Raw genomic sequence first — 15,078 nt, 5'->3', positions numbered from 1 at the left:
GTTGTGTATGCCTTTGAGTTTTCATTTTCTCATCTGAAAAACGGAAATACCTATTTGCTGTCAGGAACAAATGAGAAAGTGTAAGAAGCTTGGACAGAAATGGGAGATGCCTTCCCCAGCTTGTCCTGTCTTTGCAGGTGTTCCCAGACAGTCTCCACAGTAAGCCTCCATTTCCACAATCCGTGGAAACGGGTGATGCCCCAGGAGGCAGGAGCCTGTAGGCTCCGTTGTCTCACAACTCGGCCTAACACCATGCCCCAGGCATAAACCAGGCATCTCATTTATCTTCTTATTTGCTTGCAACAGTCCACAGGAAAAACTGGGGTCCAGGCAATGCTTCCAGCAAGATTGTGCCACTGGCTGCCAAGTGAAGGGTGACTTGAGCTGTTACAAGCAAACAAAGCAAAACAGTTTCCAAGATGTAGGCCTTTTGTTTGTGTGAACAGGGACATGAGCAAACACCGGCATGTTTCCGTTTCAAATAGCTTCTGGAGTAATTGCTGGCACTGCATTCCCTAATTACATAATGTCTGTCTTCTTTGGCAGTGACCTTGGTATTGTGTTTGGTGTGAAAAACATCGAGTCTGGGACACCGCACACTTAGCCTAGTTAGCTATTGTGTGTACCTACTTCTTGGAGCCATCCAACTCACTTTCTTTCTCTTGCTCTTTTTCTTTCTGGCTGCTAATACTTATTCATAGGTTCACAAAGTGTTCAGATATACTTATGAATGACAGACTTGTTTTCCCCACAAATATTTCTTAAGCACCAATTCTGTGCCTAGTGGAGTGCTGTGTCCTGGGGATGTTCAGAACCATATGAAATCCCCGTCCCTTAGGGAGGTTGGGAGAGACAGATATGTAAGACATTACAGTGCAATAAGTTGCAAGATAGGGTTCAGTGCTGAAGAGTATGACCTCTAGAATTGAACAGATGGGTTTGAATCTCTGGTTCCTCCTTATTTTGTGATCTTGGGCAAGTAGCATAAATTCCCTGAGACTCTGTTTTCTCATCTCTGCAATGGAGGACATGATTCCCATCCCCTAGTGTGATTGGGTGGGTTGAGTTAGACAATATTGTTTTTTAATTGTTTTAATGTTTATTTATTTTTGAGAGAGACAGAGACAGGATGTGAGTGGGCTAGGGGCAGAGAGAGAGGGAGACACAGAATCCGAAGCAGGCTCCAGGCTCTGAGCTGTCAGCACAGAGCCCGACACGGGGCTCAAACCCCCAAGCTGGGAGATCATGACCTGAGCCAAAGTTGGGTGCTCAACCGACTGAGCCACCCAGGCGCCCCAAGTTAGACAATATTTTTAAAACACTTGGCACTACACCTGGTATAGAGTAGATGCTCAATAAACAGCAGCGACTGTAATTATTGCTAGTGCTGTGGTAGAGGTAGGAACAAACAGCATAATGGCACAGAGGAAGGAGTGACCAATCCCAGAGGAGTAGCAACAGAGATACTGTTTAAACTAGATTTTGGGTGATAAAGATAGCTTTGTCAAGTGGAGAAAGAGAGGGGAGATGGTCCTAACAGTTGGGTGGAGATGTGCAGGTAAAAATGTCTTGTTCATGTAAATGTGTTCATTTAAAAAATATTTTTTGAGCTGCTACTATGTGTTAGGCATTGGTTAAGTTTCAGGATGGGGGTACCTGGGTGGCTCAGTCAGTTCAGCGTCTGACCTTGATTTTGGCTCAGGTGATGATCTTACAGTTCTTGGGATCAAGCCCCATGTCAGGCTCTGCACTGACAGCTCGGAGCCAACTTGGGATTCTCTCTATGCCTCTCTCTCTGCCTCTCTCTCTGCCCCCACCCCTCAAAATAAATAAACACTTAAAAAAAAAGAAGTTTCAGGAATATGCAGTGAACATGACAAGGTCCTGACTTCATGGAACTTCTATTCCTCAGTGGACGATAGGCCATAAACCAGAAAAAGAAAGGTAATTAATGAACAAGGTGTATCTTGTTGTGATAATGTCTATGAAGGATATAAATAGAGTGATAACAAATAGGACAGTTGAGCACTGATAATATTATTTTAGCTGAAGTGGTCATAGGAGGTCTCTGAAGAAGGGATAATTAAGCTGAGACCTATAGGATAGAATGAGGAAGCCATGGAAAGACCTGATGAAGAGCATTTCAGGTGGAGGAAACAGTAAACACAAAGGCCCAGAGGTGGGAAAGGACTTGTCAGGTTTAATCAGCAGCAAGAAATATCCTTGTGGATGCAACATCATGAGTCAGAAGAGTGGCTTTCTTGGGGGCCCGGGGGGTAGGCAGAAGCATATTTTCATTTTGTTTTGGCTTTTGTTTTTATTTAGCAATGGTGAGCAAGGAGACAGATTTCCAGCTTGGAAGGAGACAATCAGATTTATATTTATTCCGTGGGCATGTGGCTGTTGGGTGAAACATAAGTTGTAAGAAAGTAAAGTAGAAGCAGGAAACCAGTTAGGAACTGTTGCAATCATCCCAGTGAGAGATGGTTTTTGTTTTGCTTTTAAGAGAGGAGACAAGAGCATGTTTGTTGGGCCATGATCGTAACCTAGTAGAGCAGGAGACTAATGGTGCAAGAGAAAGAGGTTATGTCCGAAGGTTGTTACAATCAATGGGACCAGGCTGCTTATTGGAGTTGAAGTAGAGATGGATTTGGGAATTTCGACCAATAGAGTTTGCTAATGGATTAGACTGGGTCACAGAGACTATGGAAAAAGGGAGAAATCAAGGATGACTCCAAGGGGTTTTGCTTAAGCAAGAAGGTGTCATTTGCCGAGTTGAGGCAGAGTGAGAGAGAGACTGGCTTGGGTAGTTATGAAGAGATGCACCAGAGGCATATTAAATTTTAGATCCCTAGTAGAAAACGAAGTGATGTCTAGAGCTCAAGATACTGGTCTATGCTAGAAATATAAATTTGGGAATTACTAGCATTCAGATGGTGTTTAAAGCCACAGTGAGCTCACTAGGGGAGAACAGGTAGCTATAGAAGATAAAAAGAGCCCAAGATTCGGGAGAGGAAGAGGAGGAGCCAGTCAAGAAGACTGAGAAGGAGAGACCAGTGAGCAAGAAGGAAAGCCAGGAGGAATGAAACTGTGCAAGCCAAGGGAGGAGAGCAATTCAAGGAGGCAGTAGGGAGGTCTGGAATCCCACTGCCAGGTAAAATGAGGACAGAGAAGTCTCCCTTGAATTTGGCAACATAGAGGGCGTCAGTGGCAGTGGGGAGGATGGAAACCAACTGGGAATCAACTGAAAATGTGAACAGGAAATGTTCCATTTTGTGTCTGTAGGGCTTTTTTGCAACTCTAAATCTGAAATGAAAAAAAAAAAAAAAAACACCAGGGGGACCTGAGTGACTCAGTCAGTTAAGTGTCCGACTTCGGCTCAGGGCATGATCTCACAGTTCGTGGGTTCGAGCCCTGCATCGGGCTCTGTGCTGACAGCTCAGGGCCTGGAGCCTGCTTCTAATTCTGTGTCTTCCTCTCTCTCTGCTTCTCGCCCACTTGCACTCTCTCTCTTTCTCAGAAATAAATAAACATTAAAAAAAAACAGCAAGATATCATTTGTGAATTATGAAGCTTTTGCAGATGAACATGTCTATTTACATTTCTGTTCTTTTTAATTTTATTTTCTGAAAAACCAAAAGAGCAATGGAATGAGACTATGAACGTACTAGACAGTTTGTTGAGAAATTTGGCCGTAAAAGTTGAAGAGACATGAAGTGATATATGGAAGGTAGATAAGGGAGTCAGGAGAGCTTATATTTGGTTTTGCTTTTAAGTGTGAGATGTGAGAGCACGTTTGGTGGGTGACTGATGATGCCAAAGGAAGAGGTTATGTGTAAAAGACTAGAGTCCTTTGTGACTGGTGGGGTGTGCCTCTGATAGGTGTGGGGATACCTTCTGGGGGAGCAGGAGGAAAGCATGGGTACCGGGAGTTGAGGGCAGTTTTAGAGCACGGATGTGGGAAGGTGATAGAATGCAAGGTGGCTTCTACCGGCAGTGAGGTCATCAGCCAAGAGAGTGAGGGTATGAGCAAGGAACCTGGGAGGCATGAGGAGGATGAAAAGGGCATGAAATTTTTGTCTCCACGAAAGAAGAAGTTAATGTGCCAGGGGAAGGAGTGAGTGGAGGTGGGACTACATCACGTATTTCTGAGTCCTTATCCAGCGTGGTTTCTTGTTCACCTCCGAGCTTCACTGAGTCTGAGACATGGCCCTTTGCTCTTGGAGGCCCATGATACACATGCTGCTGAATGCCTTATATGAGGATGGCAGTGCTGTTTTAAGGGAAAAAAGGTGGGAAAGTAAGACTTATGGAGCACGTGTTACAGGGTAGGCACTATGTTGGGCGCTTCAACTACAATATCTTATCAGGTTTCAGTGATGAGAAAACTGATGCGTGTGTGTCTGTGTGTGTGTGTGTGTGTTGCATATATATCTACATAATGCACATGTACATATATAAGCATTCATGCACACAGACATGCACATGCACACACACATTTATTTCCTGATAACATTCTGTCCCTGTCTCAAATAATTTATAATTTAGGAATCTAGCCTAAGGGAGAAATTTGGTACATGAATGAATAGAGCTAGGGTCAGCAAAGTACAGTCTATGGGCCAAGTCCAGCCCGCCACCTGCCTATCTTTTGAAGAAAAAATGTTTTATAGAAATACAACCATACCCATTTAATTACAAATTGGTTTTGGCTGCTTTTGCAATGTCACAACAGAACTGAGTGGCTGCAACAGTGTAAAGACTAAAATATTTACCTGAAATTTTATAAAATTTTATAGAAAAATTTTAGCCAACCCATGAGCCAAAGTACAAGGGAGAAAGTGCTAAGGTTGAGAAGATGCAGCTATTTCTTTTGGTTGTGATTAGAGACTGTGCCAGTGAAGCAATGACATTATTGAGTTCCCTCTTGACAGATTCATGCCTTTGTTCAACAAAGATTGTTTTAGCATCTCCTATGTGGCAGGCACTGTTCTAGGTGCTGAAGTTACAACAATGACCAACATAAATAAAAGTCCCACCCTCATGAGGCATGCGTTCTTATGGATTGGTAGGATTTGGGGAGATGTAATAAAAGGAAAGTCATTGCTGCTGAAGCAGAAGTGGAGCAAAGGTGCATGAATGGAATAATCAGGAAAAGTTGCAGAAATGGGGGGCGCCTGGGTGGCGCAGTCGGTTAAGCGTCCGACTTCAGCCAGGTCACGATCTCGCGGTCCGGGAGTTCGAGCCCCGCATCGGGCTCTGGGCTGATGGCTCGGAGCCTGGAGCCTGTTTCCGATTCTGTGTCTCCCTCTCTCTCTGCCCCTCCCCCGTTCATGCTCTGTCTCTCTCTGTCCCAAAAAGAAATAAACGTTGAAAAAAAAATTTAAAAAGTTGCAGAAATGGAAAGTAGTCCCAATTGACCCAAAGGGTATAAGATGAGCAGGAATGTAGAACCATACTGCAAAGTAGTGATTTTCTTTTTTTTTTTTTCATGTTTCAAGTTTTGTTTTGTTTTTTTAATTTTTTTTCAACGTTTTTTATTTATTTTTGGGACAGAGAGAGACAGAGCATGAACGGGGGAGGGGCAGAGAGAGAGGGAAACACAGAATCGGAAACAGGATCCAGGCTCCGAGCCATCAGCCCAGAGCCTGACGCGGGGCTCGAACTCAGGGACCGCGAGATTGTGACCTGGCTGAAGTCGGACGCTCAACCGACTGCGCCACCCAGGCGCCCCTCATGTTTCAAGTTTTAATTTAATTTAATTTTTTTTTTAATTTTTATTCAAAGTAGTGATTTTCAGGGGTGCCTGGGTAGCTCAGTCAGTTAAGCATCTGATTTCGGCTCAGGTCATGATCTCACAGTTTGTGGGTTCGAGTCCTACATCAGGCTCTGTGTGGACAGCTCAGGGCCTGGAGCCTGCTTCAGATTCTGTGTCTCCCCCTCTCTCTGCCCCTTCCTGGCTTGCACTCTGTCTCTCTCTCTCTGTCTCTCAAAAATAAATAAACGTTAAAAAATTTTTCAAAGTAGTGATTTTCAAAGTGTGGTCCTCAGACTATCATTGGAATTACCCAGGGAGTTTGCTAAACATATGTGTTCTTGGGACAGAGTTCAGACCTACAGAATCCAAACCTATGGGGGTAGAAGACAGATACCTACATACTTAAAAATTCTTCATTTATTCTTAGGCTCAGTATATTTTTGAATTACTATGTTAGAAGTTCACTGGAATCAGATTCAGGAGTGTGGGGGGGGGGAGGGTAGTGGGATGTCAGCAGAGGGAAGGAGGTAAGAAAGAAAGTGAAGGCCCCCCAACTTTGAGACAACTTAGTATCCATCACTGGAACTCAGGCTTCTTTTAGCACATCTGGGAGATTTGGATAGGTGAAGTCATTTACTAAAGAAACTGTAGAGCTTCCTTGAAGGAAGCTCAACCTTAAGGGTGTAACGAAAGAGAAGGACCTGGTTGATGCAGACCCTCACTCATCAGAAAGAAAGAATGATGCTGAATGCATTGTGAGAACAGCTGCCAGATTTTCTTCGTAGCTCAGGGCCCTCATACGTTTTTTTTCCCCCCATAAAGGCTGACTTATAACCAATTCATTAAAATTGTATGCTCTAATCACCATTACTGTTGTTGAGAGGTTCATACTTGAGGTGGAAACATAGATTACATCCTGAAATGGTAAAGATAAAAGGGTATGTTAATGGTATAGACAATTAGGTGGGGTTCGGTGGCCAGGCATAACCTGTGGGTTAGGTGGGACGTAACCTTTACCAGTAAGCAAAGAGGAGTGAACAAGTCTCTCCAAACAGCAGAAATAGCCTAAGCTTGAGAGAAGCCCATAATCAGAGACAACACATGCATGCAGTAATGAGGAGATCAATTTGGCTGGAATAGGAAATTCACATAGAGCAGTAATAGGAGATAAGTCTGGAAAGGTTGTCTAGGGCCAGATGGGGAAGGGCCTTGAATGCCAAGCTAAGGATTTTGGCATTTATCCTGGAGGCAGTGGGGAGCCATTTAACTTTTTTAGCAGTGGGGTTACAGGATTAGAGCTGCACTTTAGGGAAATTAAACCAGTGAACGAATGGAAGACAGATTATGGACGCGAGAGGCTGGAAGTGAGGAAACCAATTAGGAGATCATTGGAAAGGCCCAGGTGAGAAGTAATGAGCACGTGGATATGGTGGAAGCAGTGAGAATGGCGGGGAGAGGAGAGAGGACTTTGAGAAAATGCACAGATAAAATCAGCTGGAGTTGGCAATAGAATAGAGAAATGGAACGCGCCAAGAGGAAGGATCCAAGACCACCCTAAAGATTCCCACCTGGATAACCATGGAGACATTGGGGCAATTACAAGAACAGAGAGGACAGGGATGGATGAGTGGGGAGAGTGTGAAGACTGATGATTTGAAATGCAAGAGGGCCAGTGGGTAGGTATTTAGAATGGCAGGGACTCTGGGGCGAGGCCAGTGATGGTGAGATGGGCATCTGCAGGAGTTCCCTTCCCTTGTGCTTGAACATTAGGCCATTGATTGGACTCAAGGTGGTAAATTGGATGTTGCTATTCTTTCTTTCTACACACACACACACACACACACACACACACACACAATCATATATTGATTCAATAAATATACACCGGGAGAAAATCTTGGGTTGCATGTATGTATAGATGGTACTTTTATTCATTTCACCCCATGTGGTACAACTCATGCCAGAATCCCAGAAAATGTAAGAGGGGCGGGGGGAAATGATGATAAAACAGTATGAATCCACCAGGGAAGAATAATCAAAACTGATTAAAAACTGGTTTCTTTTCCAAAGTTTCATTTTTGAATACTTTAAAAAATTGATTGATGCTTCAATGGAAAGAGTATAAATGAAGTTGGATATTGATGTAAATCTCCCCCCACCCCTTTCTTCCGTTTTTCCTTCTTTTATTTCTTAACAATGCAATGCAAAATCAAACAATTTTAACAGCCCTGCTGGGTCTCGGGAGGACTCTGGCACATCAAGAAGTGCTTCCCCTAAGCAAAAGTTACCAAGCCAAAAACACAGCAAAAGCTTTCTCTTAAGTAAAAGCAGGGTGGAAAATGAAAAATGAAATATTATTGCAAAACTTATTTCTTAGAGTGCATGAAGAAGTTGTTTAAGAAATTCAATAGTCATTTCTCAATAATAGCATTGAAATCAGAACATTAGTCAAGAAACCTAGAAGTACAAGCATTATGGAAAGAAATACAAAGTACTTGAATACCTGTGATAGGCTAAGGCTTACACCACCCATCCCCATCTTACATAATGACATCCCCTGCCTTCTCCTGCCACTTAAATTCCTCAGGGAGAACACTTCGTGCCCTAGAGTCACAATAAAGTGTCATCAAACGATCACAAGGTTTGGAGGTCATTGGTCCCAGGTTTGAATCCTGGTTATGAGGTTTTTTTAACTGTGTGACTTTAGGCAGATCTCTTAGTTTCTTTGAGACTCAATATTCTCATCTGTTGTGAGAGTTAAATTAGCTAATGGGTGAAAAGCACCCTCCAGAGAGCCTTGCATGTAATGGATACTTTTTTAAAAATAAATTTTTCATTTTAGATTACTTCTATGCTTATAGAAAAATTGCAAAAATTTTATAGAGGTTCCCTTGTAACCCACCCCCAGTTTCTCCTATTATTAACATCTTATATTAGTGTGGTATATTTGTCACAATCAGTGACTAATCTTAATACATTATTTTAACCAAAGTTCATACTTTACTCAGATTTCCTTAGTTTCTACCTCATGTCCTTTTTCTGTTCCAGGATCCTGTCCAGGATACTATATATTTCATCCTCAGGCATCCTTAGACTCCTCTCGGCTGTGAGTTTCTCAAACTTTCTGTGGTTTTGATGGTCTTGGTAGTTTTGTGCGGTACTGGTCAGGTCTTTTACAGTGTCCCTCAGTATTTCAACGAAGTTTTGTCTGAGGTTTTTCTCATGATTAGGCCCAGGTTATAAGTTCTGGGGAGAAAAACCACAAAGTGAAAGTGCCATTTTCATCACATCATATCAAAGGTACTTAGTACCAAGACATATCACTGTTGATGTTGACTTTGGCCACCTGGCCAACATGGTGTTTGTCAGGCTTCTCTACTCCAAAGCCATTCTTGTTCACTCCATTTCCATATTGGCCTGTTTGAAAGGAAATCACCAGTCCCAGGCCATACTTAAGGAATGTGGAGTTTTACTCCACCTCTTTGCGGGTAAAATATTTACAGAAGTTATTTTAAATTCTTCTGCACTAGAGATTTATCTATTCTCCCTCATTTATTTATATATTCAATCACTTATTTATATCTGTATGGGCTCATGGGTATTTATTTTATACTTTGTGTTAAAATCTAATACTCTTTTATTCATTTTCTTGCTCAAATTGTTGTGGTTTTGACTGATACTGATGGAAGTTCTTTCCATTGGCTTTTATGTGCCTTTGACATACCCCATTATTTTGTGTGTTTTTCCTTTTTTTGTCTTAGCACTTTCTTACTTCCTGGTGCTATGAGGTGCCTCAGACTCATATATTACCTCCCCAAGATGTAGAATTAGTTATTCCTCCAAAGTGTCCTGATCCCTTTTATTGAAAGGGATACTTTTTTAATGTCACTTTTTTTTTCTTACATTAAGGTCACACAGTGAAGATGCTAAGAATTGGTTATGAAATTATTAAGCAGCATTGACAGTATAGACAAGTTGGTGCCTCAAAGTAAGCAAAGATTTACTTTAGTGCCTCCTAGGTGCCTGATAAGGTACAGGTTTCTAAAGATACTAAAACTATACGAAATACGTACTGAGTGCTTCCCATGAGTACTGCCACTATATACACTATTTTAAGCACTTCATTTGTGCTAAGTCAATTAACACTTCTACCCATCCTGCAAGGTGTCAGGTCCTGTCATCCTTCTCATTCTTTGGATAGCTATGACAAGACTCCTTTGCCATCACAGGGCATCATAGACAAGCAGAGGGAACTAAGAACAGGAAAGAGACACCCAATTCAGCAGTGGGATTAGGGAGAGCATTCTGGCTTAGTGACACCTGAGCTGAGTCCTGGTGGATGCAGAGGAATTATGGATAGCAGTCCAGGAAGAAGAAAGATCCTGGGTAAACACACCAGGAAGTGGAATAGTCCCACACAGGAATGGGAAGCAGTCAGTTACTGCCAGGCAGGGAATAAGTAGTGTGGGGTTGACAAGGAAGACAAGGGACTTGGTCTCAGAGTGTTGTGTATGTTCTTCTAGGTAGCTTGAACTTCCTTGTAAGTGACATGATAAATGTGATTTATAGACATATTGACACAGCGCAGATGACAGGTGGGAGGTATAAGACAAGAAGCGAACAGAGTAGTTAGGAGAAAACAGAAGAAATCCAAGGGGGAGATTTTAGGGGCTTAGACCAGGGCAGCGGCAGTGTAAGCTAGAGAAATTAGTACATATTAAATTAGCAGGACCTAGAGATTGAGAAACCATGTGGGTTTCTATACTTCTTTTCTTTCCAGAATGTACCCCAGGTGATAAAAGGAAAGGGATTCAAGGAGAATGCTCTAAGAAGTTCATGCATATGACTAGAGCTTCCTATGTTATCAATCTTGGCAACCCAAGTTTGCCAAAAAAGGGCAAAGATAGAAGAATCTTAACATTCATGTACCACTGTGGCAGCATTCACAGTCAGTAGCTATCAATAGCAATTATTAGTATATTAGAATGAATATGTGATTTGGAGCTAACCAAGAAATTCTACCAAAATTGAGTTCTACCTCCTCTACTTAACTGGTCTATCCTAAGTATCCATAAGCCTTAGTTTTCTCATTGGTAAAGTGGGAAACATAGTCATACCTACATCTTGAGGTTGTAATAAGGGCAAAGGTTAATGCATTCCCTGCTCTTGGGTCACCTATTATAGTTAGTGTAAAATTGTGTAGGATTTATTTCTTGCTGTCTCATGAAGTTCGCTTAATCTTTCAGTTACCTTTTGTTTTAAAAAGACTTTTTTAATGTTTATTTATTTTTGAGAGAGAGAGAGAGAGAAAGAGAGAGAGAGAGTGCAGGTGGAGGAGGGCCAGAGAGAGAGGGAGACACAGAATCTGAAGCAAGCTCCAGGCTCTGATCTGTCAGCACAGAGCCCGACCCAGGACTCGGACCCATGAAGCATAGGATCATGACCTGGGCCAAAGTCAGCTGCCCAACTGACCCAGCCACCCAGGCGCCCCTTTCAGTCACCTTCTGAAAGTTAAAGTTTACCACTCATTCTTTGCAGCGAGGAACTTAGACACAGAGAAGGGAAGGGCTTTCTTTAAAATTAAAGAGCTTCTAGAACAGATTTTTGGACCTCAAGACTAGGATTCTCCGTACTCTTTTCATCTGACAGAAACTTGTGAAATAGGAAGCTTAGTCTTCATTCAGTTACCTTGTTTATTCATTTAACCAATATTTGCTTCAACTGCTCTTCTCTGGCCAGCTCTGTTATGTGATCAGGATATAGAAAGAACCAGATAGATAAAACTCTCCCTCATGGACTTGGAGAGATATGCAAACAAATAAACCAAGAAAGATAACACATGAGCTCTAAACCATCAAAGATGAGGAAGTGCTATGAAAAAATCATTAAAAGGGCATATGCCTAACCTGCAACATATTCTTTATGGACCCTGCTTTAACTCTTTGCCCAGATGGAATTTTCCAGAAGTAACTGCCCAACCCTGAGGGCTTTTTTCATTTTAAGACCTGTGTTATCCCCTTGTGCAGAGAGAGAAACACTATAAGAGAAGGGAGTCGCGCAAATCAGCGTAGGCAATAATCATTCGTAAAAACACTAGCAGAGGTTCTAATGGGATGCAATGTTTTAAAAAGCATGTATGGTTGTTGGCTTACATAAAGGGAGGAGGCCGAAGTACAATTCTAAGGAACAAAGTAGGGGGAAAACACAAGTTAGAAGACGTAATCGATTTCCCCATGAATAGCCTTGGAAGTGTTTTGGTGTCTTTTCTCCATTTGTTTTCTCTGTCACTTAATGAGAGCTCATTAAATATAAAATGTTTCATCCTGCTCTTCACTAAGTATTGTAACACAAGCACACTCGTGCGCTACCAAAAACTCTGCAAATAGAACTTGTAATGTCTGCATTATATTCCAGGGTGTGGACATAACATAACTTATTTTACCATTCTGCTCTTGCTTAAAATTCAGATTGCTCCTATTTTTTTCATGTATCAGGCATCTACTGCTCTGTAGCTACCTAACCCGTGGAGTGTTTCATGCTAAAACTTAAATAGCTTAAAAACTTTAGTTATTACTTCTCATGCTTCTACTGGGTTGCTTGCTGGGTGGGTTCCACTGGCTTACTCTGGGCTCATGTAAGCAGTAGCTTTCAGCTTACGTGGAGAGTCAGCAGAGTATGAGGGTCTAAGAAGCCACATTCGCATGTCTGGCAGATGGTGTCAGCTAAACACTGAGGTGCCTCTATCCTCCAGAAGCTCTATCCTACATGGAGGTCTGAGAGAGGCATGCCCAGAGGCTAAGAGCAATTCAAGATCTCTTGAGATCTAGGCTCTGAAACAAGTAAAACTTAACTTCTGCCATATTCTTTTGGTCAAGACAAGCCACAAGACTGGTCCAAAATCAAGAGGTGGAAAGCTAAACTTCACCTCTGAATCAGAGGAGTATTGAAGTCCCCTTAGGAGGGTACATGCACACTAGGATATAAGGGACTTGTGCTGTTAGTCTAACACAAGGGATTACTGAGCAATATGCTACAATAAACATCTTTATGTTCATTAAGCTTTAGTTTTTAGAGTCTAAAACGTTATTTCCTTGGAACAAACCCTTAGAATTTGATGTACCAGGAGAAAAGAGAAGATGCATTTTTAAGGCTTTTGATACAAACTGTCTTGCTTTCCACAATGTACTTAGATGACACTCACCATCTCTGCTTTCTAAGACACAGGAAACTTAATTGGTCAGCCCCATATAAAAAAAAGTTGATTATAATGTTCCATCAGAATTAAAAGCGGGATTTTTTTCTAAAGGAATAAAGCCGCTCAGTGGCAATGAGCTGGATTTTTCTATGTCTGATTAAGAATAACGTGCTCCTTGGCATAAATGAAATCTTGGGCGAGGAGTTGGAGGCAGACCAGATTTCAGATCCATCTACCAAACAAATCCCTTGTGATCTGAATGTATGAATTTGTTGAGATTTCCCGATGGCTAACAATATGCCTTCATGTTAGCAAGGACAAAAAAACTAATAGCTGGGCATGGTATTAAAAAAAGGCCTCTTTTTCATGTAATTGAATTCTTCAATCTTGCACTGCATTCATTGAGAAGAACTCTTGGGATGAATTTCTTTGAAATCTGTGCTACTGATTTTATTTTCTGATATGTTGACCTTCTTCATCTTGAGACATGTTGCAAGATTGGCAGGCTTCGTTTTCTGTGCATCAGATACAGTGAAAGCTGTGTTAAGGCTCCTGCCGTTGAAATGTATTCAGTGTGGATGCTAATGAAGAATTTTAAAGCGATCTGTTTGGTTCGTTCCTCTTTTTCTTATTTCTCTGGAAGGGGGAGAAATAGCATCTCCTTAGCAAAGAGAACTAAAAAAAATAAATAATGACCACATCTGTCTTTCAGAACTCGGTCTGTGCTATTTTCAGGAGCAAACTGTAAATCTGTATCAAGGGTGGTGGTGATTTTGTTTTAATTATTAGAGAATGGATAAACGTCTTGCTGGTAATTGCCCTGTCTAAATGTCCGCCAGGCACTTCAACTTATACAAAGTATTTATTTGCCATTCATTAGGCATCAGCAGTGTAAAAAATACCAAGCGAGACATTGGCAAGGTAGATATGAATTAGTTATGGCCCCTTCCTTCAAAGCGGCTTATAGTCAAGTATAAAGGCTGGACATGAACCAGAATGACCTGGATAAGTCTAAAATCTCATGTGAAAAAGCACTCAAATAAGAATGAATGAAAGAGAATGTCTTCCATTCAACCAATAAGTATAATGAGGAATGCCTTCTTTATTCAACATATCCTAGCATATTTGCCACAATCGTTTACTCCCTTGCCTCTCTAGTTTTTCATCCCACCCATCTAGAAAAATCCTAATATGGGGGAAAGACAGACAACGTTTTACTTGGCATGTATGCCTGTACCGGAGACTGTAAGGTCACTTTAGTGGACAGACTGGCATGATTGCTAACCTCAAAAGGACCCACATCCCAAATAGTCTGTTTAACTTATTATAACACTATCTGTTAGGTTCGATCGGGGTATCTGAGAATTCAACTCAATTCTGACACTATCTACGCAGAGATAACATCAGCTATCACAGGTTAAGGGCATGGTCCTACAAGCCTCCCTCCATCCCCCACTTCAGATGCCACTTAGAAGCCCAGGTAGTGGGGTGCCTGGGTGGCTCAGCTGTTTAAGCGTTCAACTCCTGATTTTGGCTCAGGTCACGATCTCACAGTTTGTAGGGCTCTGCACTGACAGTGTGGAGCCTGCTTGGGATTCTCTCTCAACCTCTCTCTCTGTCCCTTCCCCTCCTCAAAATAAATAAATAAATAATCTTAAAAAATAAACAAGTCCGGGCACCTGGGTCGCTCATTCATTTGAACGTCAGAATTCAGCTCAGGTCATGGTCTTGTGCCTTGTGAGCAGCTTGTGAATTTGAACCCCACGTAGGGCTGTCTGCTATCAGTACGGAGCCTGCTTTGGATCCCCTGTCACCCTCACACTCTGTCCCTCCTCCACCTGTGTTTTCTGTCTGTCTCTCTCTCTCTCTCAAATAATAAACATTTAAAATTAATTAATTAATTAGTCAAGCAAGCCCAAGTTGTTACTGGTGCTTATGACCAATTGCTATAAATCAGTTTCCCATGACTTCCTCCTTAGGATTGGTTAATTTGCTAGAGCAGCTCACAGAACTCAGAGAAACATTTTACTTACTAAATTACTGGTTTATTATAAAAGGATATATAGCTGAGGAACAGCCAGATAGAAGAGATACAAAGGACATGTTATGTGGGAAGGAGGCGGAGCTT

The 15,078-nt window shown here is 41.8% G+C and overlaps 1 protein-coding gene across 18 annotated transcripts in view; it reads left to right on the top strand.

Annotated features, from left to right (window-relative positions):
• Window positions 1-15,078, top strand: part of DAB1 (DAB adaptor protein 1) — a 1,138,205-nt gene that overhangs the window by 648,627 nt on the left and 474,500 nt on the right. The window contains exon 1 of one of the 18 annotated variants that reach the window (XM_045035912.1): window positions 8,842-8,861. The exons of the other annotated variants lie outside the window; for them this stretch is intronic. The gene's annotated coding sequence lies outside the window, so the exon portion shown is untranslated. Of the gene's footprint in view, window positions 1-8,841; window positions 8,862-15,078 lie in introns of those variants that run through there. 18 annotated transcript variants of the gene reach the window in all.

Source organism: Felis catus, chromosome C1 (assembly GCF_018350175.1).
Source record: "Felis catus isolate Fca126 chromosome C1, F.catus_Fca126_mat1.0, whole genome shotgun sequence".
NCBI lineage: Eukaryota > Metazoa > Chordata > Mammalia > Carnivora > Felidae > Felis > Felis catus.
Note: the sequence above shows the minus strand (reverse complement) of the source record. Positions and strands in the feature narration are given on the sequence as shown.